A 26373-nucleotide genomic window follows, 5' to 3' on the forward strand; every position below is an offset into this window, starting at 1 on the left:
GTTTGGCTTCACCATTTTTACAGCTGGCTGTCTCTACTTTCCTGCTATCTCCCTCTTTACCTATCTCAACGATACTGGGTCATATCACTTTCTGATGCTCTGCAATCTTTCTTGGTGCACATTCTAGCTCCACACACTATTCCTTGGGGAGGGTCAATACCAGTCATTTTCTTTTTTGAGAAAACTGAGTCACATGGAAGTGGAATAACTTGGCCAAGGTTATACAGAACAAGGACTAGACCTTTGGTCTTCTGACTTCCAGCCTTTCAAGGTGTCTTTAGTCACTATACTTTAGTCACTATCCAGGCCAAGTGATGGCAGGCTAAATTTTAATTCCAAAAATATAGTAGGCTAATATTTTTATTTCTTATTTCCAATAAAGGGCTTTATAAAGATCTGTTACCTTAAGTTTGCTATTTGTAGAGTCTTTCATTCTCTGAAATGCTCACTGCTGTCTGTTCTCCTTACCTTCTCCTAATGGTTATAATTAAATCTGGTAGCTTACAAAGAAATAGAGAATAATAAATACCAAAAATAAATAAATAAATAAATAAATACACATAGTTATTTGGTACCAAATGTTTTAGCTGCTTAATTCAGCAGTTTATCCCTTCCACAGGAGTCAGATGAGCTAAGGCTGTAGATTTTGTTTTCATTTTGTTAAGTACAAAAAAGCTGTGATACTTTGTACTCTTGTCCACCTGCTGTCTTTTCTGTAAGCTTTGAGTCCCATCGGCCCTCTGGCCAGGGCAGCCCTCCCAGAACTGTACCCTTTAACCCACATGTTCTAGGTTGTGGCTTCTCGGCAGCCACAGTTTTTAAAAGTAATCTCCAGAGAGAAAGAAGATAACATCCCTGTGATCCAGCCACCAGCTCGAACCAGAAGCCCAAACCTGCATTATTCTCAGGCCATGACCTTTCTTTACTGGGTATCTGTTTGGCAAGGTTGTGATAACGTTTTCCTGTTTACTGAGATGCACCTTTACAGTAAAGACAGAGGCTTTTGAATGGAGGAACAATAAGATTTGCTGGGGAAGGGGCTTTGTGCCTTTGGAAAAGGCAGTGCAAAGTCCTGGCTTGAGGTCCTAGCAAAGGTCAGACATTGCCCTAGTGACCCCCTGCCCAGGCAGCCTTGGGCCCCTTAGGGAGAACTATTAGCTTAAGAGGGGCTTTACAAGGAGCAGGGTGGAGCTGGTTGAGCAGTATGTCATAAGTTTCCAAGTCTAGCGTGGCTTCAGGGGCTGGCCTGAATGTCTGAAGGTCTTAAAATCATTAACGAGTTGGTGAAAAACATGGAAAAGCATCTTTTGCTGTTGTCAGGAGAGCAGAGGGAGGAAGTCCTGAGGCTCTCAGAGAAGGTGGAAAAGCAGAGGATGAGAGGGCAAAGTGGGGGTGGAGACAGTTGGGAAGGACAGGGTTCCTAGGCCCCAAGTTTCCCGCTTCCATGAGTCTCTTTGCCTCTTTGGGTCTCCGTGTCCTCCCCTTAAAAATAAGGCCTGGGAGACCTCTGCAGTTGCGGCTGACTCAGTCGCATGGTGATTCAGAGGGGCACTGGGCCTTTCCCAGTCTTTTCTCCATCAGAGTCATACAGAGAGCAAGCGATGAGTTATGTGTGCGCATGCCGGTTGCACACAGTGCTGCTGAAGCTCCCGTTCAGGCTGGCGCATGCACAGCAAGATCACATGCACCTTGACATGAGGTGCAGGGTCTCGGTCATGTCTTTAAGAACCAAGTCTGGCTCACAGCTGGGCTGCCTACCCCATTAGCACTTAGAGTGGCCACCAGGTGTACCCCCGGCAGCCTGAGCCTGGACGCAGTGAAGGCCAGCTCTGCAGCTATGTTGTACATGTTTACGTGTACCCGTGGACCCCTTTCCCCGCTCCAGGGTCTGATATTGATGCAGCCCTAAATATTCTCAGCTGGACGTGGTGATTACTGCTGTTCCCTTTAGATTTTACATGATACTCCTGGTTTGTACTCTGTTGATGAGGCCAATGAGGGTAAAGTTGCTCTACTGGGGGGAAGGGTGGATCCACACCCTAAGTCCAGCTCTTCTGCAGAGGGGAGCAGTGCTGGCAGCTGCCATCTGACAAGGACCCCAAGAGCAAGGCCCATGGTGTTAGTCTTCTACATATCACCCCGTGTCCATTTTTTTCTCCTTGGTTTTATACTCTAGGTGTGATATCAGTCAGGCTGGCTGCTAGGAAGTTTGTACATCCTTTCTGATCACCCTCCTGCCTCCTTACCTTCACTTTGTGGGAACAGGGCAGGGGGCCTTTAAGATGGTCCAGGCTGGAGATGTAAGGTTGCAGCGAAGCCCTTGGTGGGCCTGGGGCAGTGAGGTCCTGGTCAGGACACCCCAGGCCTCCTTCCAGGAACCCGCCCAGCACCCAAAGAACTTGTACTAAGTTTTCCAGACGTCTACAAAAACTCTTCCTGGGCTTTCTTCCTTCACCCCCAAGGGTGACAAGAAATCCCAGGAGAAAAAAGGAAATAGGTCTGAGTGGCAGCTCTCTTGCCAATGACCCAGCGCTGGACCTGCCATCCCCTCTCCCCCCATGCCCTTGCCACATAGAGACCCTCTAGAGTTAATGGCCTCAAGAAGTAGCTCTGAGGGATGGATTTGCTGCTCTGTGCAGGGCTGCTGATGGGATGAGATGGTCACTGCCTGTGTCTTGGGCTGACGAGCCCTGCCATCAGGGCAGCCAAACTAGTTCCCCTCCCAACGGGCAGTGTGCGTGAGCCTGTCCTCACACCCTTCATCTGAGGAGCCCCAGTGGGTGGGAGCCAGCAGGCGATGGGAAAGCCTTTTATCATGGGAAGTTTATAAACCGTCATTGAAGAGAACAATATAATTAACCCAGGCACCCCTCGCCCCCATTGATCAACGCAAGCCTACTGTCATCAGGGGCTGGCGAACTGCAGCCCTCGTCCAGCTCACTGCCTGGTGTGTGATCCATTTGATGATAGCAAGCACTCTCTTTGAACCAAATTAAATGAAAGATTATCCTGCACCCTTTCAAAAATTCCATTCTTCTCATTAGTAGAGCTGTACTACAAAGAAGTACTCAATTATATTTTGATTTTCATCAACAAAAAAATTGTGGAAATTTATTTTCTCATGCCAACATAATATTGATTTGCTTCTTGGCCCTTAAAGCTGAAGATACTTGCTATCTAAACCTTTACAGAAAAAGTTGGCTAACCACTGAGCTAGACCTCCATTACCATCTATCCCCACTGGATTCTTTTTAAAGAAAATCACAGAAAAGAGGACGTTTTGAAACAATAAAAAGTATTTTGTTTTGAGTTTTGAAGCCAGAGAGGCAAGCAGCTAGGCAGCCTGAGTCTCTCTTTCCTGGCGATCTCACTTCCCATGTGGTTAGTGAGCCCTTTGTCTCGTGCGGTCCACCCCAGCTTCTTGGTGGGAATGTCCAAGTCCTTTGCTTTCCCCTTCTGCCTGCCTGCTGTCCCATTCCGGGGGAGCTGGTGGGCCTTTGGATACCCGGGTCAGAGTGTTCGGGGCTGGTATAAGGGCTGTGGGTGGGAAGGGTTTTGTGCTGGTATTAACAGGTCAGCAAGCCATGCTAGGTGGTGGCCTTTTCATTGAGGCCTCAGGAACTTTTCCTGTCTCGAGAGGGTACAGCCTGACTTTCCTTTCAGCTGGTACCTTAAGGACCATGGACCTTTTGGGTTCTCTGGGTCCCCGCAGATCCCTCCCTGCATGTCCTGCTGTTCTTCCTCCTACAAAGGAAACCATTTGTGGCAGCCTCAGCTTGGTTATTGAGAAGGGCTACTTCCTGGCCCCCTGTAAGGGTTTCATGGGCCCAGGTTTCTGTTTATGCCCTTGGGAGAAGTTGGAGTGAGTTCAAATGCCAGCCTTACAGCCTAGATGCTGCTGTTCAACTCTCAACTGGGTGGTGCCTGCCTCCCTGTGTCTTGGTCAGCCTTTTTGGGTCCCTTGCTTCACCTCTCCATGTGCAGGTGGCCGGACACTGTATCCAGTCCTCCATCAGTACCAACACCAACAGCAGCAGCTGTCGCTGACTGGCCTCTCCCGGGTCAGGCTTCGTGCCCAGTGCTTTTGCCATTGTGTCATTTGATCCTCCCCACAGCACTGTGAGGCCCCTGTAGCCCAGTTTTCCAGGGGAGGAAATTATGACTGAGAAATTACCTACAGTCCCAGGTCCTACACGTACTGGTGAATTGAGCCAGGATGAGAAGACAGGCATCTGCGTCCAGATCCTACACCCAGACCTCATGTTCTCGTCCCAGAAGGGCAAACGCCTTCCTATGCGGCACTGGCTTTCGTGCTGACTTCATACTGGGCTTGGTGCACCTGCTGGGGAAACAGGTGGGGCTTGTTGTTAAAGACAGAAGAGAAGGGATTGTTTCGTGTGCCTCCCCCTTCCCCGCCCCCTTGCCGGGTAAAAACTTGGTTACTGTGTTCTCTAATGTTCATGTATTTAAAGTGATTTTTTTTTTCTTAAAATGTAACTTCCTCACCTTTTTTTCAGATTGGGTGACTCTTTTCTAAAGGTGGTGGGAGTCTCTTGGGAATGGTGTAGCCCTTGGATGGGTCAGGCAGACATGATGGTCATGAGGAGGTGGGCATCAAGACAGAAGTTGTCAGGCTGCCATATTGTTTTTGTACCTGAAATAAAGCCTATTTTGCACTCATTACTGTGCCATCGTGCTGACGAGAAATCTGTATGTGGGATCTATGCTCGGGTCAGAATTCAAATAAAACTCATTTGTAAGAAACCCCTGTGGCTCAGACCTCTGGGCTGTTTATGTTTTTTTAAATTGTGGTAAAATACATAGAATGTGAAATTTATCTTCTTAACCATTTTTAAGTGTACGGTTCAGTGGCATCAGGTGTATTCACATTGTTGTGCAACCATCCATCCAGGACTTTTTCGTCTTCCCCTGCCCTTGGCACGCACCATTCTACTTTCTGTCTCTGTGAATATGACTACTCTAGGTGCCTCATGTAAATGGAATCATCCAGTATTTGTCCCTTTGTGATGGGCTTATTTCACTGCGTATGATGTCCTCAAGGTTCATTCTTAGTGTATCTTATTAGAATTTCCTTTCTTTTTAAGGCTGAATAATGTTCCATTATCTGTATATAGTACTATATTCAGTTCATTCATTCATCGACACTTGGGCTGCTTCCGCCTTTCAGCTGTTGTGCATAATGCTGCTGTGAGCATGGGTGTGCAGATATCTATTGGAGCTCCTGCCTCCTCTTCTTCTGGATAAATATCCAGATATGGAATTGCTGGATTCATACGGTAATACTATTTTCCACAGCAGCTGCACCGTTTCACATTCCCACCAGTGGTGCACAAAGGTTCCAATTTCTCCACATTCTTGCCAACGCTTATTTACTTTATACCCACCCACCCCCCTTTTCGATAGTAGCCATTCTTTTGGGCGCCCTCTTGTCTTTGAAGCTTGATCAGTGGGTGGGCTGTGCTGAACTCTGTGGTGGGCACATTTGCAATGCCACAACCCCAGACCCTTATCATCATCTAGGGCCAAGGCTGCAGTATTGTGAGCCTTCCACCAACCTTCTTAAACCAGCTTGTGTTCTCTCTCCCAGCTCTTGCCCTGCTCAGAAATCTTCCTGCCCAGACTGCACCTTTTCCAAGCTCATCTGCCCCCAGTACTCCATTCCAGTCAAATTGTGGGCTGTTGCTCCTCTGTGTCCCCTACCCATGTTCTCCCCATCCTCCTGAGCTCAGTGGATCCCCCCTCTCCACCACACTGGTAAAGTCCCCCCTCTCCTCTCAACTTGCCTATGCTCCCATGAGAAGAGCAGAGGGTGTACACAGGGGTGAGGGCCAGGTATTAGGTTGGAATCTTGAGACCACACGGTTAAGCAAGCTGCTTAGCCTCTCCGAACCCCAGCCTCATCTGTGAAGTAGTAATGCCACCTGCCTTTCAAAATCGTGAGGCTGACGTGAGACCGTTCATGTAAAGCAGTGACTTGGGCTGGGCACAGGAGCCATTGGGCAGGGCTCTGTGATGGGAAACAGCTTGGTGGTGTCCAGGATCCAAAAAAAAAAAAAGAAAAAAAAAGTAGCACCATGGGGGTCAGAGTAGACAGAGGGGAGCTGGGTCAGATAAACCAGAGTTTTCAGTGTTACACAGTACACACATATTAAGAGTTTCACACACAAAAAGTTTCACAAAACTATGTTTGAACTATTCCATTTCATGTTTTCTTTAGAGATGCAGGTCCTGACCTGCCAAGTTGACTTCCTGGCCCACTGGTGGGCTGTGTCCTGATTTTGACTACACTAACACAGTCTCACAGACCATAGCAGGAAGGAGGTTCTGATTTGCTTTCTAAGTGAGATGGGAGACAGCAGTGGAGGAACAAGATGGGATTGGGTTCAAAAGTTCAGAGTCGAACTAGGGAGATGGTCAAGGCAACAGAGCCATTAGGGGCTAGAGTCTAGGAGTCACCCTACATCACCCTGCCTTTTGTTCTGGCTTGGTTGCAGGCTGCTGATCTGCCTGTGTGGCCTCTGCCCTAACAGGGCACTCAGCTGTGAGCAGGACACATGAGCCCAGTGGTGTGTCCCCAGAAGTGCTCTTGGCCCACCTGGGGCAGGCCCTCCCAGCAGGGGCCCTGAAGCAGCTGCTCCTTCACATCAGTCCGCAGGAGAGCTGGGCTCTGAGCAGGCAGGCCCCCACTGAGGCAGGAGCAGAGCCACACTGCAAGATGGTGTATTTCTAGCCACAACGTGAGCACAAAGCTTTCAGAATGAATTCCACGTGATGTGGCATTTTCAAGCAGCAGGTGGGGTGGGTGGGGTGCTGTGGCCCTCAGAACTGCATCAGGATCATCTGGAGGGTGTGTTTAACAGACTGCTGGCCCCATGCCCAGAGTTTCTGACTCCGTAGGTCTGAGCTGAGGACTGGGAATTTATATTTCTAAAAATTTCCCAGGCGATGCTGACGTTCCTGGTCCAGGGACCACATTTTGAGAATCTTTGGCATAATGAATGACAGTGCCTTGTTTCAAATTCAGATTCCAGCTTTGTGACCTGGGCAAAGTTACTTAACTTTTCTGTGCCTGGCTTGCTTCATCCATGTGGAGCTAATATTTATGCCTGCTCCATAGTATTGCTATATGAATTAAATAGCTTTAATTTACTTAAAGAGTTTTGAATGACTCCTGCACACAATAAGCCAGTGGGCGGGAGCTTTTCATTCATGGTCCTAGTTTACTGGGGAGTGGTAACTTCGTAGCCCCTGCTGAGGACAAGTGTCATAGAACATCAGCGTCACCAGAGGGGCTGGACTCTGTGGGTGTGGCACATTCTCGGCCCCCCATTCTTTAGGGGCTGAGAATGTGCCATTTTTAACCATTTCCTCAGGGTTCTGTTTGCTGGTGGGGACCACGCTTTGAGAACCACTGGCCTGGAGGAACTTGCTCTCTTTCTTGCAGAAGCGCCCAAGAGAAAAACGAGTCCTGGGTGTGAGCTCAGGGTAGGGCGGGGGTGGGGGCACTGGAGAATGTCAGGGTCGGCTGACATGAAGGTCACCCAGACCTGAAGAGTTGGGTCACAGCTGTGGGATCCTTCCATCCTCACTTTAGCAGAAGCTGAACTCAGTTGCGAAACCCATTGATAGAGGCTGCGGGGCCTCCTGGGTGCAGGCATGCTGGCCACCTGCTCTCCAACCACTGTCTGCTCTGGGCCAGGCACAGCAGCTACTCTCGGCACCTCTGAATCATGGGAAACCCTGGACTGCAGTGGTTACCACATCACTGACTGTGATAGTCGACATGGAAGACCAGAGAGAGTCACCAGTAGTGGTGGTGGGGCCACCGTTTGGGCGTCTGTCCTACAGGCTTGAGATTCCACTGGGAGTATGTCAGACAGGATGGGCCCGACGGGAATAACCAAGGAGGACCAAACCCTCAGGAGCCTGAGGGAGTCGGCAGAAGGCCAGCAAAGCAGAGTCCCTACAGGAGAGGTGTGTGGGCACATTCTCCCAGCTGATGCAGCACCTGGCTTTCCCTCTGTGTCCTTCCTTGGCCAGAACAGTGTACATCTCCCAAAGCACCCTGTCCTCTGTTTCTGCCTGGACCTTGCACTGGGAAGGACAGGGTGCCAGGGCTTCCATGCTACAGGCAGACACTGAGGCTTGGCTTGGAGAGGGTTCTTGAAACTGCCCAGGGGACCCACCTAGTCCTGGGAAGAACCAGGACTAGATAGCCCCCAGCTCAAGCCCCTAGACGAACATGATTTCCAAGGAAGGCTAAGTCCCTAGAGGCTGCCACTCCCTCAGCCCCCTGCCTTGTCACTCCAGGGAAGGGAGCCTTGTGCCTGGGAGGCTTCCAGAGCTTAATGGGGTTGACTATTAACCTGCCTTGATTGGGTGGATCAATATTTAAACTCAATTATAAGGGAACGAGGTTATCTGGAGAGAGCTTATTGGGCAGGAGCAGTTATTGGAATATCTGATAATCTGAGAGGCTGACATGGAGTGGGAGAAGGGGCCGGGCCCCAAACATGTCCAGAGTGGAAAAAGGAGATGGAGAGAAACCAGCCAACTTCCTTCCTCCCTACTGCCCTCCCTTCTCTCCTTCCTTCCCCATTCCCTCCAGTCCCTTTGTGGACCCATCTATTTCTTACCTCCAACAAGTCACAGTCCTGCTATTTCGCTGAGCTTCCATGGCTCCTGTGCATAGGCTGAACTGTCAGTTTGTCTGTCTGGCTCTTGAACTGGTCAGAGCTCCTAGAAGATGGAGGTTGGTCTGCTCGATTACTGCCACTCTGAGGAGGGCCTGGCAGGAAGAAGCCTCTCCAGGAGAGTTTGTTGAACGAGTAAGTGATAGCAATATGATGATTGGCAAGTGAGAGACTGGGACCCAAAGGCCCTAGTGAAAGTGACTGTACTGGGCCAGGAAGAAGCTGGTATGCCTTAACAGGACTTTAGACGAGTTTGTTAGCTTTCAACACCAAGAACAGGGCTATGGTAGTAGGGGCAGGGGACAAACAAATTCAGATAGGAGAGTAGGGATTTGGGAAAAGTACCAAGCATGAGGCAAAAGGACATTGGATGGATCAGCATGGGGAGGGCTTGAGACGGGCTCCCCACTCCCCAACCTGACAGATACCTACCACGTGCCAAGGGTCTTACAGAAGGGATCCAGAATATACCACTACAAAAAGTATTTTGCTTTTTTTGTTGTTTGTTTTGAACGCTCCTTGTCTGCCTAAAAGCGGAGCCACCCAAAAGAATTCAGCTGTCATAAATTCTCTCCCTGGAGTTTTGAAACCAGAAAAGATTGACTCTAGCCAGAGAGGAGCCATCGAGACAGCGACATCAGGATAAGAAATCACCTAACAGACATTGTCACAAAACTATCGTCTTTCTCATCTCTTCTCCTAGGGGCCCATTTATCTTTCCTAAAAATCCTTTGTTTTCCCATAAGTGCCTTTCTCCCCCTCTACTTCCCCTATTAAGATGGTATATATTTTAAGTCCCAAATTCTAACTGCCTCTTTGAGTCATATTTTTCAGTGAACTCCTGCGTATGTAGGTGAATAAAAATCTGTCTCTTCTCTTGCTAATCTGTCTTCTGTCAGTTTAAGTCTCTGGCCCCTAGCTAGTGAACATAAGGGCAGAGGGAAGGTTTTTCCTTCCTGACGTTTTCATTATCTCATCCAGTGCTCAAAGCGCCTTTTGAAGGAAGTGTTGGAGTTTCCACATTGCCCATGAGGAGACCGATACTCAGAGAGGCTGGGTAGCCTACTCCAGGACACACAGCTGGCCATGGGGCAGAGCCGTGCTTCTGATCTGGCTCTGTCAGCTCCAAGGCCTGCATATTTTCCAAGGACTGTGCCCCAAGGCTCTGTGGAGGAGATGGTAGGGCCAGCAGTAGGGAGCAAATGCATCCCGGGTAAGGTGTTACTTGGAAGTGGGAAGGAGAATCGGGATGGTCTAGGTGGCCCTCCTCCAAATTCTTTATACCCCTGGGGTGGGGTGCCTTTGGAACAGACTATGTACTGCAGTCATCGCCTCCCCATCTCAGCCATGTCTCAACTGTGCCCTTGGGCTGCGCAAAGGCACGAGCCAGGCCCACCTCCTCCCTCCCAGCATAGCACCAGAATCTCTACCTGTCACTTGCCTCTCTGGAACAGCGAAGGTGGTGACAGGGGTAGGAGGTGCAGCTAGGGGGCTAGCTTCAAAGTCTTCAGTTTGGAGCCCAGCTCCATCCAGGGGACCCCAGACCCCCATGGTCACTGAATAGGCATCTTCCCCACAACTGCAAATGTCCCTTTGCTGCCCTCTGGATTGTGTGCCCAGTAAAGGAAGCCTGTTCTCTGGTCCGTGTATGTGTAGCTGTTCCTCTGGGCTCCCAAGCACTCCTGATCTCCAGAGTTCATCTCAGCGCTACCCCTTGCCCAGAGTGTCTTCTGCATAGCCCTGGGCAGGCCTCAGAGATGCCACCTTTTTTGCTGAGTCATGTCAGTGGTCTCATAAACTGGTAGATATTGAGTCAGGATGTCTGGAAATCTGTTTTTGGAGCCTTTGGGCCAGGCATACCCTGGTATGCAACTCTCGCTCTGGCAAACCACTACCGTTGGCCTGCCGGCGATGAGCTTCTGGGCAGATTTTGCACTTTTCTTTGGGCTGTAAGAGCATCCCAGCCATGTCATAATCGAGGGGGCAGAGGCCCCAAATTTCCACCTGGTGGCCCAAGGCTCTGCAGGGGCTTTGAGGGCTCCATCCTGACTCCTGGGCCTTCCGACCCTGACTGGATTGACTATTTAGAAGCTCACTGCTCCCTGTGCCCTCAGTGTCCCCAATAGCCTTGGTCTGTGTTCTAAAACTAATCTGACTCTAGGAAAGAGGTCGTGAGGGCCCATGTGTTCTAAGTAGTGTTTTGCGTGCCTTTATTATTATTATTTTTTTTATCTTTTCTAATGACTTAAGAGTTTGAAGAATGGGTCTATAGATCAACTAAACTATTTGTAAAGTATCCAGAAGATACCATTAAAAAGAAAACTCTCGAGAATATAAAACACCACTATGATGATCATTATTAGAAAATAATATTAAGCTGGAAATACCCTGAGAAGAATTTGTTTAAATGGTCTCACATTATGGCCATAATATAGGTGAGTAATGCTAGGTACTATAAAAATGACTCCTAAACTTCAGTGGCTCACCACAGTAGAGGTTTCTTTCCCCTTCGTGTCTCCGGTTGAGCTGGGCTGCCAGGGCTGCACTCCACATGGTTACGCAGGCGCTCACGTTGCCTTCATTGAGTGTGTCTGACATTTTCTAGGGGTTCAGAGTCCTTCCTGCAGGCAGAGGAAGCAACGAGGGAGAACCTGGAAGATGGAAGGAGAGGTTTTAGAGACCAGACCTGAAAGTGGCACCCATCAGTTTTCTCTTATGTGACACAGAACCTAGTCACATGGCCCCACTCAGCAGCTTGGTCGGGTAGTTGGGAAATACAGTCTAGCTGTAGGTTCAGCATTCACTGCCACGATGACATTTAATAAATAAAAATTTAAAACCCACCAGAATGAATAAAAAAAGAAATGCCAATGCGTAAGATGTCAGCCTGTGACAGGTTCTGTTTGGAGTCTGTAGATACCAGTGCTTCCAACAGCCATGTTCAGGATCCACCATGAACCATATTTTAGGAAGGAGGAAACTGAAGCCAGGAGAGGTTCACTAACTTGCCCAAGAAAGATTCTGAACCCAGAAGCTTTAGCTCAAACCTGTGCACTAAATCACTACCCAAATCTCTCTTAATAGAGACACAAGCTCAAAAAGAAAAGGTTGATGTGGGTTGATTTTTAAAGGCCCTGCAGCGGGACCCCCACCCAGAGTAGGTTGTGAGGGAGACGCAGGAGTTGAGAGACGGAGATGGTAGTTTCCCACCTTCTCCCTTCTCCAGACTCCTCTAACGCCTCCCATACCCAAGAGTGTGCAGCGTTGCCTTTAAGAAAAAAAGGGCATTGTTGTTGGAAAGACAAAATCTGCCTGCAGGGTTCCAGTGCCCCATCATGGGTGTTTGTGTACAAAACAGAGGTCGGGCCTGGGGGTGGCAGGGCAGGGCGGTGGCACATAGGGCCCACTGTGAATCTCCGGGCTTGTTTCAGTCCCAAATGTCCCTGGCACAGAAGATGATGGAAGAGACGTGAGAGGGAGAAAATTGCTCCTGCGTGACATAGCTATGGCACTGTGGGGCCGAATGACTCTGTGTAACACAGCCCTAGAGTCAATGCTGCAGGGGCTCTAGATATCGCACAGGCCAAGAGTCTTCAAACTTGTTCCCCTAACACTTCATTAAAGGAAACAGCACATGGCAGTGCATTCCAAACCAACAGCCAAACTGAGGGACCAAATGGGGTGCAAGGAAGTCACGGATTTACAAGAGGGGCTCTGAGGAAGCCCAGGACTGTATGGGGCAGAGAGTGAAGAGCTCTGAGCTCCTCTAAATTCTTTTGCTGCTGTTATCGCTGGAGAAACTGAGGCTCATAGAAAGGAAGCAACATGAGAGGTCCCCTGGTGACTTGTGTCCTGTTCAGGCTAAGGAGGAACCCTGGTGTCCATGTACTCAGTCAAAGCTTTGCCCTCAAACTCAAGCCTTTCTCACAGCAAAAATGTCAGAAACGTGCCTGGGTGTGGGTGGTTCCTAGGAGGGAGGGCTCCCCGAGGGTGCTGCACTGGCATGGGGTTGCCATGGGACCCAGAGAACAGAGGGAAGGCTGCATTCTAGAAACAGGGTGTAGGAAGAAGTGGAGAAGAGTAAAGATGGTGGATCTGGCAGTTGTACATCGTGGGATGCCCCTAGGTGACTGGTGCACCAGCCCAGAGGACGGCAGCTGACGCAAGTGGATTTTGGCTGTTTGGCTTCGAGGGGCCAGGCTCCCAGATTCCTTCTGCCTGGTGGCAGCTGAGCCTCTACCTCCTATGAGGGGCGACAGGATATTGGGGTTGGGAGAGTCTGTGCAGCAGACATTTGTCAACACCGCTCACTGAAGGTGTATGGCATGGTTCAGGCCATTTAACCCTTGTAACACCCTGTGAGTTGAGGCTACTGCCCTTGTTCTCCAAGGAAAAACCTCAGGCTTAAAACGCATGGACTTGCTTGTGGTAAGATGCTTGCTCCGCCAGAACGTGTGGGCGGACACCCTGAATGCAGGGTTTCTGGCTGCACAGCCAGGGCTCCCATCTTTTCACACCATCTTTCCCATTGTGGACGCCACCTGCTCTCAAGATCGGTGGTCCAATTAGCTGCACGGTAACCAGTAAGTGATTTGGATAGAAAATGCTTCTATAGAGGTTAGTTTTCCCTGTCTGGGGCCCATGTTGCTTGTTTCTGGTTTAAAGAAAGTAACACAAGCCCTCTTTCTCCATCCTGTCCCTTTTGGGGTCCAAGAAGAACATCTGGGGACCTGAGGACCTGCATGTGAATTTTATTTCTCTACATCAGTGGAACATCTTCATCCATGGGTGAAATTGCAAACAGGCTCAACAATGTAATTATGCAGCATTCATGTGTAAATGAGTACGTTCGATTTCATTTTACTTATTTATTTATGCCACTGTTCTCTCATTTTAAAATTAATTTCCTCCTGGCCAGGACTCTGGACACTTCGATGTCAAAGGGGTATTGTGGCCAGGACAGCCTCAGGAACAGGGCTGGGCCAGGGCCTGGGGAACACAGCCATCCCCAGGCAGCCTGGCATCCAGATCAGGAGGGACATTGGTCTTGGCAGAGCAGCCTGGTGGAGAAAGGAGATCACCTGGGGAAGCCTGAGAGAGACTCAAGGGTCCTGTCCCACACGCTCCCAGATAGCTGTTGCCCACAACTTCTGATGTGCCAGCCTTGTCCAGAGATGTCACTTTCTGTGTGCCTTTCTTTCCAACACTGTGCATCTGCTTGCAGAGAGATGCCCTCCTTGGTTCTGCTGGGGTGGTCTGGAATGGCAGAACTTGCAGAACACAAAGGATTTGTCGTGTTTTCAGTGGACGACTTTGCGCCCTGGGGTAGAGGAATCCAGGGATAAAGACAAAACCCAGGGCCCCAGAGGCCACTGCAGGTACAGGACCTGGGACAGCTGTTGGGGTCCAGGGCTCCCCCAGGGTGGCAGGCCTTTTCCTCCCATTTCCTTCCAGCCCAGCAAATGAGCAGGGGGAAGACAACACTTTTGCAGAGAGCATCCTCTGAGCTGGATGCTGTAGTGGCATTTTGTAGTTACCGGTAGGTACACTTTCAAAGACAAAGGAGAAAATGTGCCCCTCTTAATAGTGGTTGCTTTATAAATAATATGTTATATGTAATGGCAGGTCGAGGATGTAAATAGCTTATAGGAAATGATGTCTGCCATGTACCTGCATTTGAAAGTCTTTAAACCATCCCACAAGGTGAATATTATTATCACCATTTTACAAAGAGAAAACAGAGTTTCAGATAAAAGGAGTACCTTGTTCAAAACTGCAGCAGTTAGGAAGTGGTAGAGCCAAGATTCGAACTCAGTTCTGGAAATCTTCAGTTGGGTGGCACGCTCCTGTGCCAGGCCAAGACCTGAGAGATCGTGAGTGGATCCACAATATTCACAGACAGGCATGGGGAAGTAGGAACCCACATAGGGTCTTGCAATGAGGACACAGTGGGGCTGAGACCAGAAGCCAGTCACTGGGCCCCAGAGACTAGGCTTGAGCAGAGCTGTAGATGTGAATGTCAGTAAAAAACATTCAATGACCAGTATGTGGCTGCACCAATGTATGCGTCTCCTACGTGGCAGTGAGTGAAAGAAGCCAGAAGGAAGGCAAGCTGCCAGATTTCGTAGCTTGATCAAGTAGGCACACCAAAGTAGTGTTTAGGGACGCTTAGTAAAGTTACGCAGAAAGGCAAGGAAGCAATTCCAATGAGCGTCAGGCTAGTGGTTAACTCTGGCGGGGAAGGTAGGGCACTGGGAGAGGATTCAAGGTTGGGAGTGGTTCCGAGAGACCTTAAGCACTCCATTTCCTGCCCCAGGTGGTGAGTTAATGAGTGTTTGCTTTCTGATAAGTCATTGAGCTGTGTGTCGTCTATTTTGTGCCCTTTTCTATATGCATGTAACATTTCACAATAAAATTGGTTTAAAAAAGAGAGTAAAGGAAACATGTCATTTTGCAGAAGAAAGGACCTCCCCTGGAATTCTACCCGCTGGAGCGGGCTGTCCCTGTGGATCCGGAGAACCTTCTGCTGTCTTCTCTTTAGGTACCTACCTTTCCTCCACAAACTGCTGTTGGCGGCACTTGGTTTCAGGTCCACGTTCCTAGCACCTGCTTGAACGGGAGGTGCAGCACCCTCCCCCGCAGGTGCCCACCTGGGTGGTGGGGGGCAAGCTCCTCTCCACCGCACTCTCTGGTAATCATGCCAGTCAAAGGCCAGTGTGGTTCTCCATTGTCCTTCCTCATCAAAGCTGCTCTGGCTGAGAACCCCAAGAAAGAGGAGGCCCCTCAGTGGGTGAGAGCAGAGGGGGCCCTTCGCCTTCCTTGGCTACCTGCTGGCACCTGCGTCAGAAGCCCAGTCCTCAGGAGCAAGTGCTCAGCTGCCCACCACGAGGCATTTCAGCCCACACCTGGCCAGCTGGCACATGAAAGGACTCAGGCAGATCCGCCCCTGGCCACTTCTCAGGGCCTCCATAGAATAATTACACCACCCTCCCAAGGCGGTTGCCTGGTTTCAAAGCAATGACATGGGAAAATCACGTGGCATCATGCTTGCACGGAGAGGGCATAACCACGCGGCTTCCTTGCCCAGGGACTGCCTTCCCTTGGTGGGGACCTAGAGTGTCTGAATCCAAATCTGACCATGCTTCTCTCTGGCTTAACATTCTTCAGATATCCTCCAAACCCACATGGGGTCAGATAACCCTCCTTCAGTTCCCATGGCCCTAGGGCTTGCCCCAGTAATGGTGCTCAACCTTGCCCTGTCCTCCTACTAGGCTGAGAGCCCCTGAAGCGCCTGGACCTGGCTTAGCTCTACATTCCAGGTGCTCTAGCACCAGCCAAAGCCTGGACAGAGCAGAAGAATGGTTCATGAGTCTCCATAAAGGAGCCCTGGAGACCTAGAAGCCCGAGTGAGTTGAAGGCAGCTGAGCAGTTGTCCAGAGCCTCCCGAATCCGCAGTTCAATGTCTGCGTCTGCAGACTATGTGGATACAGCTCACTTCAAACACTAGCCACGTTGTTGAGTTCGAATGGAGTGCCAGTCAATCAAACGCTGAAATACACCTGTGGGACTCACAATTTAAGGAAAGCCTACAATGAGTTAGTTTTCCAGGGGAGTAAAGTGTTCTTTTGTAATGCAACAAAGGCCATTTAGTTTTGTTTTTTTCTTATATAAATTCAAATATTGGACTTTGGGTGCTTGGCTTCCCCAGAAAGCAGATTCTGGGTCAGCGATTAGTATGCAGGACATTTAATAGAATATTCTTGAAGTTAACATGGGGAGGGGGGGAGATAGGAGGAAGCAGGAGAGGGCAGACGGAGAAGCTGAGCTTTGATGCAGTCTCAATGGGGTCTCCAAGGCCCACAGGGAGTGTGCAGCTGGACTCCGTTTCAGAGTTGCGCCCACGTGGGGTGAGATATTTAGATCCCTGCCAGTCAATGGTGATGTCCACCACCTTTCAAGGGTGTGACCTTGAAGGAGGCAATCTTTGTAGGGACATAGAGGGCTGACTAGTGGCACATCTCCCAGCAGCCTGGGGAGTAAGTCCTTTGTTCTCGAAGGGGACTCTGCGCTCCTCAGTATCCACCACATCCCATCACATAAAACTTTTACAAAGAAAATAAGGGAACTGCCATTTCTTGAGGGCCCACTATGTGCTAAGCTCTGTGCTGGGTGGTTTATATCCATGCTCTCTGAAAACCCTCACAATGGCTTTACAAGGTGGGTGCTATTATACCCATTTTCCACATGAGAAAAGACGAGAAAGAGGTGAGTCATCAGGAGAGTGTCAGAACTTCACTCCCCAGCCTCCTGCTGTGGGACCCTACTGGGCATACTCACACTCTGTCTGTCTGTCCTCTCCACCCCCTCCCCCACCTTATACTGTGACTAGCCATAAGCCTGCAGCTTGCTTGTCCAGAGACTGTGTCCTATCTGGATCATGCACTCAAGTGTGCTGGTGAACGAGAGGTCGAGCCTGGGTTGAGGCCCTGTGAAGCTGACCACAGGGGTCCAGGGCAGGGCAAGGCCAGGCTCCTGGGCAAGGGAAGGCTGTGTTACAGACCGGTTCCTTGGGTGGGATCAGGGTCAGATGGGCAGAGTTAGGCTCCTCTGGAAACTGCCCCATGCAAGGGCCAACTTGCAGACCTGAAGGTGGCAGACACACTGGCCTGTGAGTACAGACATTTGACAGACACCGGGCACTTAAACTGTCCCAGGAGCAGTGCTTGCCATTGGAGACTGGGGAAGTCAGGCGTCCTCCTGTCGAAGGGGCTTCTGGGCTAGTAGAAGTAATGACAAAAAGCAAACAACCTCAAATCGCTGCGACAAATGCTCTGAAAATGAAACAACTGTCATATGTCTAGAGGCTCCCCTGTCTGCCACCAGTTGAGATGCCTGGAGTCATTATGGTCCATGCTCACTAGTGACCCTGCTGAGCAGATCTCTTCAAGCCCACTTTTACAGAGAAGGCGAATAAGGTCTAAGGTTGCTCAAGCCACTAACCATGGAGGGTCAGGACTGGAATAAGATCGCTCTGACTCTCTTCTTTCCTCCCAACTTTGGGCCCTAATTGAAGATCCCCAAAGTGCCTTACCTATAGCTGATCTTGGCTATGATCTTGGGAAAGACCAGAGATCTCATGTTGAGGGGAGTGACTGGGGAAAGAAGATGGTTCTGGCCAGATGACTGACGGTAGGGAAGCAGAAGCTGAGGTCCACTCTCACATGGCTGAGGTTGCCTTTAGCCTTTAACCAAGGCCACTCATCCTTCATGGGAGTTGGAATGTCAGGGGAGCATGGAATGTGTCAGTGCTGAGCTGCTAGAGAAGGGAAGGTTTTGCTGCTGAGATGCTCAGTTGGAAGAATGCATAAGAGGCCGACATGAGAATGAAACGCAGGCACCAACTTTTTTGTGGGGAGTGCAGTTCTATTGCAGGAAGTGCAGTTCTATTGTGGGGAGCATCCTTCTGCTTCTACTCTTCTTGTGCTCCCCGTTTTGTGCTTCCCTTCTGCTCTCCAGGGAACAGTATGGCTCCACACATATCAAAGTACAGTAGTGGCATTCAGCCACACATGCATAATACAATAAGCTGAAGTATGTTTACATATTTTAGGCGCAAGTCCCTACTTCACTAATGTAACATTCTAGATCTGGAGTCCTATTCCTAGCTGGGAGCCCGGATCACAGCCAGACATGAGACCCTTCACCCTGGACCCACACTCCACCCCTACAGGGTCGAAGCACAGGATCTGGACCGGAGGGTGCTACCTTGGGCCCACAATCTACTTCCTAAGCTGGCTTAGCCCCACGGGGCTTCAATCCCAGGGTAGTCTTTACCCGCCGTCCCTCTGGGCTGCTCAGCACACCAAGGGCATTGTGACACGGCAACTTGTGCTTGTGCCCGTGTCAACGATAGCCTCCATCATTTTACTACCTGTTCCATGGTACAGGCCGTCTGGGTACCAGGTGTCCTCAGGGATGGGAGCCTGACCCTCTACATAGGGACTCAATATGTCTCCCATCCCAGCAGGCTCCTCCAGGAGCTCTGCTTGAAACTGCACTGGTCCCATTAGGGAGTGTAGTTGACCTGACAGGGGGCTCACAGAGAACTTACACCCACTGCTCCAAGTAAGCCCCCCATTTTGTCAGCGTAGGGGTCTGTGCAATTCCCATATAGGGAGCCACAGAATGTCGAATCAGACAGAGGGCAGGAGTCTGTGTGACTTATCTCCAGACAAGGGCATGGGTTCCTCGAAAAGGAGCTGGGGTGGGTTCCCCAACACCAGCTCCTTGGCAAGTTGAGAATAGAGTCTGGCTGTGTCTCTGCTGGAGGCTGTTATTCCCTCATCTGCTCAGCCTCTCAGGGCTGGACTGGCACCTTCAGCTGCTCCCCAGGGTCTCCTGATCAGAGTCATTTTCTCTCTGCTGCTAGGGCATGACGAGTGTTTCCCCGGATACTGCCTTCTTTGGGCAATTTCTTCTCCCTGGAACACACTCCTCTTCCACGCCGTCCTTCAAGGTCCTTTCCTCCTTCAAGGCCCAGTCCAGCTTTTCTCTTTCATGAAGTGATCTTTGACAATTCCGGTCCAGCTGCCTCTTCTTAAACTTCATACCTCGTCTTAGGCAATTTGCCAAGTCCTTTTATGGCAAGGACCAGAGAAGCACTCAGGGCAGCTCTAGAAATTCGGGTAGCTGTAACACTGCAGAGCAGGGTCACTCACACAGAGAGGGACCGGCCTCTGGGTGCCAGGTGTTATTTTGGGCCTGGAAACAAACTGATGGAAACGTACCCTTTTCCTGTATTCACGCAGCTGACATTCCAGGGAACTTGAACTGGGGATAAGCCTGGCCTCTTTCTCACAGCTTCTTCTGCATCTCAATCTGACCACTTTCTGTCGAGGCCAACTTCCCCACTGGGCATGGTGGGCCAAGTGCTGAGGGCCTATATTCTTTTAGAGGCCCATGAACATGTTTTAATTTCTTCTGAAATCAGCAAAAACAATGAATATAACAATAGCAAATATATAATGTATTCATCTTTACACTAAAGTAGTTGTAAAATATAATTAAATTATTTTATATGAAACGTCACGAATTTATGTGTCGTTCTTGCTCAAGGGCCATGCTAATCTTCTCTGTATCATTCCAATATAGTATATGTGCCACCAAAGCGAGCAAAAAATTTTTTTTCTAACGGAGGAAGGAGCCCACAAAGGCAAAAGTACCTCAGGGCCATAAGAGTCATGATGTGGTCAGGACCAAAACATCATCTCTCCCTGGGTTGCTGTAGTCACCTGCTCATGGGTCACGCTGCCTTCACTCTGGCCTTGCCCCCTCCCCCACTACAGTCTATCCTTCATGAAGCAGTCAGAATGATCCTTTGAAAATGTAAGTCTGATCGTGTTACTGAAAACCGTCTAAGGGCTTCCAGTCTCACTCATGAGTCACATGATCTTTCTGATGTCAGCATCCTCTCTGTCCTCCCCATTAGCCATTTCCAGCTACATTGCCATCCCTACTGTTTCTGGAATGCTCTGTTTGTGTCCTGCCTCAGGGCCTTTGCACTTGCTGTTCTCTGCTTGAGAAGATCTTCCTCTGTCTCTGCACGGTTCCTCCCTATTCGCTTCCGGCCCCACAGGCAGAGCCTTTGGGAATGGCTCCCCCTGCAGGTCATCTAGCAGAGAGGGCTTGCCCATCATTTCATGAAGGACCTGCTCCCATCTCTCACTCCCTCTATCCCCTGCTTTATTCTTCTTCAAAATACCAAAGAGGACAAGATACGTTACAGACCCATATGGTTGCGTGGGGTTGACTGTCTCATGCAGTAGGGCTCAGCTCCACGGGAAATGGGCTTTGTTTCACTCATCGTTGTATCACCTGTACCTGAATCAAAGCCCAGACAAGTGGGTACTCAATGAAGAGCAGGGACTGTGTGAAAGGGTGATAGGGTTGGGCCTCTCTGCATGTCCCCGCCACTCACTCTCTTCACCTGCCAGCCTCCTGTGTCACATAGACCCCCTGTGACTCTTCCACATTACAGAGACCCTGATGGCCCAGCCCGGACCCTCCCACTTTCAGTCCCTGGCCCTCCGCTGCCTGGCCTTTCCTGTCTGCATGATTCCTTTCAAATTCTTCAGAGGGACACTGGACTTTCAGGGATCCTGACCCCAGGCTCATGGGAGTCAGCTGCCAGGGGCTCAGTTGGCAGGGCAGGTTGGCCAGGTGGTTCATGTCTGTGGCCCTGGCCAGGGAGAGCACCAGCAGCATTCACACTGTTTGTGGGCTCATGATTCAATATACTCTCATATCTTTTTCCTAGTTGATTGTGAGCTCCCGAAGATGGGACATTGTCTCTCATCTTGCTGTGATATTTTCAGAGCGCTGAGCCCAGAGCTGGAGACACACACGCAAGATTTGGATCACAGATCTGAATTAGACTCCGTTCCTGTCCTCCAGTCACTCACTATCTAATGTGGGAATCATACCATTAAAATGATGTGCGAAGGGAGACATGAAGAGTCTTCCTGATTTTCTCATTAAAAAATAATTTCAAACTTAAAGAAAAGTTGCAAAATAGTACAATTTCTGATATCCTTCACTCAGATTCCTTAAAATGTTAACATTTTACTACATTTGCTTTTTCTCTCCTCTCTTTCCCCATATCTATCTATATCTATCTATCTATCTATCTATCTATCTATCTATCTATCTATCTATCTATCATCTATTGTCTATCTATCATCTATCTATCCATCTATCATCAATCTATCTACCTATCTATCTATGATCTATCATCTATTCATTTATCCATCTACATCTATCTACCTATCAATAATTTTTAAAAACTGTTTCAGAGTAAGTTGCAGATATGATGCTTTGTCACCTTTAAGTATTTTAGTATTTCTCCAAAGCAGGGGAATTCTTTGACATAACACAGTACGTGATCAACACCAGGAAACTGGGGGAGCAGCATGGGCAGGCCTGGGGATGTGGAGCTGGGTAGTATGTATGGAAGTCTGTGCAGTGCTTTTGTGCTGAGCGCCTGGGAGGAGTAGTGGACATCAGGCGACCGAGAGCTCTCAGTCCATGGGAAAATCAAGTCGCCCTGCTCACTAAGAAGTTCAGTAAGAACAGAATGTACTCAGGGAGACCAAGGAACAAGGAGTGGAAGGGCAGGGAAGGAATGGAAAAAGTAAGTGTCTGGCATGTGCCTGGCCTGTTTTGTAACCGCAACAAAGTCTCCTGATGAGTCACCACCCTTCTCAGAGGACCTGCTCCTTCCGCGTCCACCTCCTTGTCTCTTTTCTTGCTCCAGCCACTGGCGCTGTCCCCCACTCAAGTCGCTCTGTTCCTGGGCTGAGCACATGGACTTGGAATTATTCAGAACCAGGTTCAAATCCCACCTGGCTATTGTGTGGGCTTGGGCAAGTTACTTGATCTCTCTGAGCCTCAGTTTTGCTTCTTTAGAGTGGGAATGGCAGTTCATGCTTGCAGGTTATAGTGGGAGTTGGTGGGGATGGTAGGTGTTTCGCACAAAGCAGGCTCCCTTGCAAGTCTGGCTCTATCACTTGTAGCCACGCAAAATCTCTGTGTGGGTAGGGCCCCATGGTTCCCAGGTGCTTTTCTTCCTCCAGCTGTAAAGTGGGCCCTTGCTTGCCAGTGAGTGCTTCGAGAACGGGCCTGCATCTGACTCATCTGGACACTCTTGCGAGGGCACTTTGTAGGTGTTCAGTGGATGTTTGTGGAAGCCATAAGACAGGTAAACCCATGAGATAGCACCTAGCAAGTGGCAGATGCCTGGGAAGTCTGAGTGTCTTATGTGAGGCCTTTCAGCCATCCACAGTTAAGATCCACAGCATCTGCTCAGAGGCAGGTAAGCTGGTCAGTGAGCTCACCGGGTGAAACTGATGGGTGCTCATGATAGGTCAGCCTCCCCTCCTGAGAGTGTGCTCCCTTTGGGTGGAGAAGACTCCTGCAGATAGAATTGCTGAGGCTAAGGAGGGGAGAGGTGGGAGCTGCAGCCAGGGCACCTACTTGGGGTGCTTAAGGAGCTGGTAGGCAGGACCACTGAGGCAAACCATGCCAGATACTGTGTACCCAGATGCAGTGTGGGGACCTGGGCAATGAATTGCATAAAGGAGAATGTGGGCTTGTTGGTGAGAGGGCTCAGGCTTCAGCCCTCAATCCTGCTGGGGCCTTTCCTCTGCCCCCAGGTAACCCAACACCTGGCCATCCTCCTGCAGGCCTGCACACCACCTGCCTCTCTTGGCTGCTCCAAGAGTTTTGTAAAGGTGTTGTAAATTGCTCTATGATGTTCTGGAGCCAAACCATGTCCCTGGCCCATGGCCCACCCCCCGGGGCTTGGCATCAGCTGCGCTGTCCCTGGAAGACACTTTGCCTTTGAGGGTTTAGAGTTTTGAAGGCTTTGATTTGGAGGGCTGGGTCAGCGGCATCTTCACCTGACTGGCATTGAGGAAGTGCCTGCCTAAGGGTCAACCAGAATCAAGGTGGTCAAAAGGACACAGCCTTGGGCTGCTCACTTCCAGGCCCTAGCCACCCAAAGATACTTTTGAGATGAGCAATGTAGAGGTTAGCTAAGAACGTGTGCTTTGGAGCTAGACAGCCTGGGTGCCACTTACTAGTTGTGTGAACTTGGGTAACAGGGCCTCTTTGTAGCTCAGTTTTCTCATTTGTAAAAGGGGAGTGATGTTGTGAAGGTTAAGGAGCTAATGCAGATAAACTGCTCAGAGCAGCCCCAACTCATGAGCGCTCTACAAAAAGGAATCATTTCAATCAAGGTTTCAGAAATACCGCAGATCCCTTCCTAGGGGTGGAATGAGGCTAGCCTTCCCTTTCCTGACCCTGCAGCCCTTTGAGGTCTAGCCCCTATCCACCCTGCAGCCTCACCTCCAACTTCTCTCTTCCCTCCGCTGCAGCCACACTGGCTGCTTGTGTTCCCCTGAGCATTCTTAGGCCTCCCGCCACCACAGGTTGCCTCCTCCACCTAGGCAGAGACCAGTCAGGGGACTCTGCTGTCCTCACTATTTATATGTGGAATTGTTTCTCCCTTGTTCCAACTTAGAATTCTTTGGATTGTAAGTGATAGAAACTGCAATTTAAACTTGTTCAAGCCAATGGAAAAAGAAAGAAAGAAAGAAAGAAAGAAAGAAAGAAAGAAAGAAAGAAAGAAAGAAAGAAAGAAAGAAAGAAAGAAAGAAAGAAAGAAAGAATGTTGGTTGGACGAATGAGTTATGTCAAAGAATTCCCCTGCTTTGGGGAAATGCTAAAATACTTAAAGGTGACAAAGCATCATATCTGCAACTTACTCTGAAACAGTTTTTAAAAATTATTGATAGGTAGATAGATATAGATGGATAAATGAATAGATGATAGATCATAGATAGATAGGTAGATAGATTGATGATAGATGGATAGATAGATGATAGATAGACAATAGATGATAGATATAGATAGATAGATAGATAGATAGATAGATAGATAGATAGAGATGGGGAAAGAGAGGAGAGAAAAAGCAAATGTAGTAAAATGTTACTACAGGCTCTAAGAAGACCCATAGTGAAGAGACTCTTTCACTTTGCTTTATCTAAAATTTCCCACATTTATTCCCTCCTTCCTACCCACCATTGGCAATTCATGGACACCAGTGCACCATGGAAAACATTTTTGGAATTGCTGCTTTAATTAGAAAAATCTGAGTTAGAAGCCATCAAATCAAGAGAGTCAGATATCTGCTTGGGAAGAGGGGAGGGGAATGGGAGCCCCAGCACAGAGGTGAGAAAGAGGCTTCTCTGCAAGGGTCTGAACTGCCTCCTTGGACCTGGGATGTCACTCTGTGGGCAGCGATGCCCAGTAGGAGCTTCCGTGGCGTGTGATAAGGACAAATTCCTATTGGAAGGACCAGAGGGAGGCTTCACAAAGCCCCCTTGATCACAGGGACATATCCCTTCCAGCTTTTCCGAGATCCAGCTCCCCACGCCAGCAGTGGCTCTCTTCCCTCCTGGTGACGTCACCACATCACTGTGGCTCCCTTGAACACTTCTGCACCATACCTGCTGTGCTCTGGGTTAATACATGTGTAAGCAGGTTTTTCTTCACTGATGAAAGGAAGAGGGAAGGAAAGGGAAGAGTGTGAGCCTAAGCCTGGCCTTGGATAGCATTCCTGGTTCCTTGGGGTTGCCAGCAGGAACTAGCTGTGGTCATCCAGGCTGAGGGACAGCTGGCCATTCCCGGTGGTATCATAGGTGGAGCCTCTCAGGGACCAGAGGGAGAAGAGAAAGTGTGAAGACTGAGGCTGATTTTCTGATATGACCCTGAGGCGGAGCCACAAGCTACATGGGGACAGGCACAAGGGAGCTGGTCAGGGGCAACGTTGCCCAGCTTGGTCTGCGCCAAGGGAGACATTGAAGGAAACACCAGCTGATCAGTGCTGGTGACATGTGGGGAAGGAACAGAGTCTACTATGAGGCATTGAGTTCTGCCCATAACTCACAGTCTACTTAGGGAGGCCTGTGAAAGTGAGACTCAGGGCTGTGAGGGTGAACGGGCTGTGTCTTGAAAAGGGGTGGAGCTGTGAGGGGTTATGAGAAGGAGTTTGGAGAAGGAAGGGGATAACCCTGGGCAGCTTCAAGGAGGAGGTGGGCCTGCGTGAGTGGAGAAGGGTGGGTGAATGTGCCCAGGCCATAGTAGGCTGAAATACCAAAGGCTGGCCTTCTGACCAGATGTTCTCATTCCTGACAGCACTGGAGCCAGCTCCGAGATGGCGGAGACTGTGACCTGTAGAACAAGGGACCTGCACAGAGGAGAGGTCTTAAGTATCTGGGATCCCTGGTGAGTTATCCTTAACAAAGACTGGCCTCTGAGCACTGAAATAAAAGTCAACAGTGCTGATCAGAGAGGAGAGCACAGTCTTTTGAAGAGGACACACAGCTCCGGAGTAGCCAGGCTCTGCTGAGCCCTGACCAAAAGTCACAACTTGTCTGTGACAGACACTGCCGGTTGTTTGCCCAGCCTCTATCCACCACCACTTCTCCTTGCCTTCCTCTATTACAAAGGTCAGAAAATAAAATTGCTCAATTGTTCGGTCTCCCTTGCTGCTAGAGTGTACACATGACAGGGTTCTGGATACCAGCATATAAGCAAAATTCTCTAGGGAAGGGCGAAGTTTTGCCAGGAGGAAATTTTTTGGCCCTTTTGCTCTTCCCTTTTTCTTTCGGACTGGAATGCCACTGTGAGTCTTGGAGGGGCAGCAGCCATCTTATCACCCTGAGTCAACAAACGTAAAAGAAGAAGCTTTTAAAGTATTTGAAGTTAGATGTATTCTTATCTGCTACAACATCTAAAGAAGGATTTTTTTTCCGTCATAGCCACTCAGAAAGGGAGTGTCACAGAGGCCAGCCCTGGCAGTGCCCAGGCCAGCAGTGCCTGCAAGAGGGAAACTTGATCACCAACACACTTTCAGAATTCTGGACCCATTGGCAGCACTGCTCCGTTTTCCAGCTCTCTTTGTTCCACATCCACGCTTTCTGAGCAACTCACGAATGGGTGCTGGTTTTCTGATGAAAGCCTACTTTGGAGGAGAAGGTGTCAATCACAAGCCAGGGGTGGTTGTCACATCTTGTACCAGGACTGCTCATTATAAACG

General features: G+C 49.5%; 1 non-coding gene and 1 pseudogene across 1 annotated transcript; one reads left to right on the top strand and one right to left on the bottom strand.

Annotated features, from left to right (window-relative positions):
• The first annotated feature begins 15411 nt into the window (after positions 1 to 15411).
• LOC120613849 (40S ribosomal protein S27-like) overlaps positions 15412 to 26373 on the top strand; it is a 33373-nt pseudogene continuing 22411 nt past the window's right edge.
• Positions 19784 to 19889, bottom strand: LOC120613869 (U6 spliceosomal RNA). The gene has a single exon (XR_005655793.1). It is a non-coding gene; the product is annotated as a U6 spliceosomal RNA (small nuclear RNA).

The sequence above is a fragment of the Pteropus medius genome, unplaced genomic scaffold (assembly GCF_902729225.1).
Source record: "Pteropus medius unplaced genomic scaffold, Ma_sr-lr_union100, whole genome shotgun sequence".
Taxonomy (NCBI): domain Eukaryota; kingdom Metazoa; phylum Chordata; class Mammalia; order Chiroptera; family Pteropodidae; genus Pteropus; species Pteropus medius.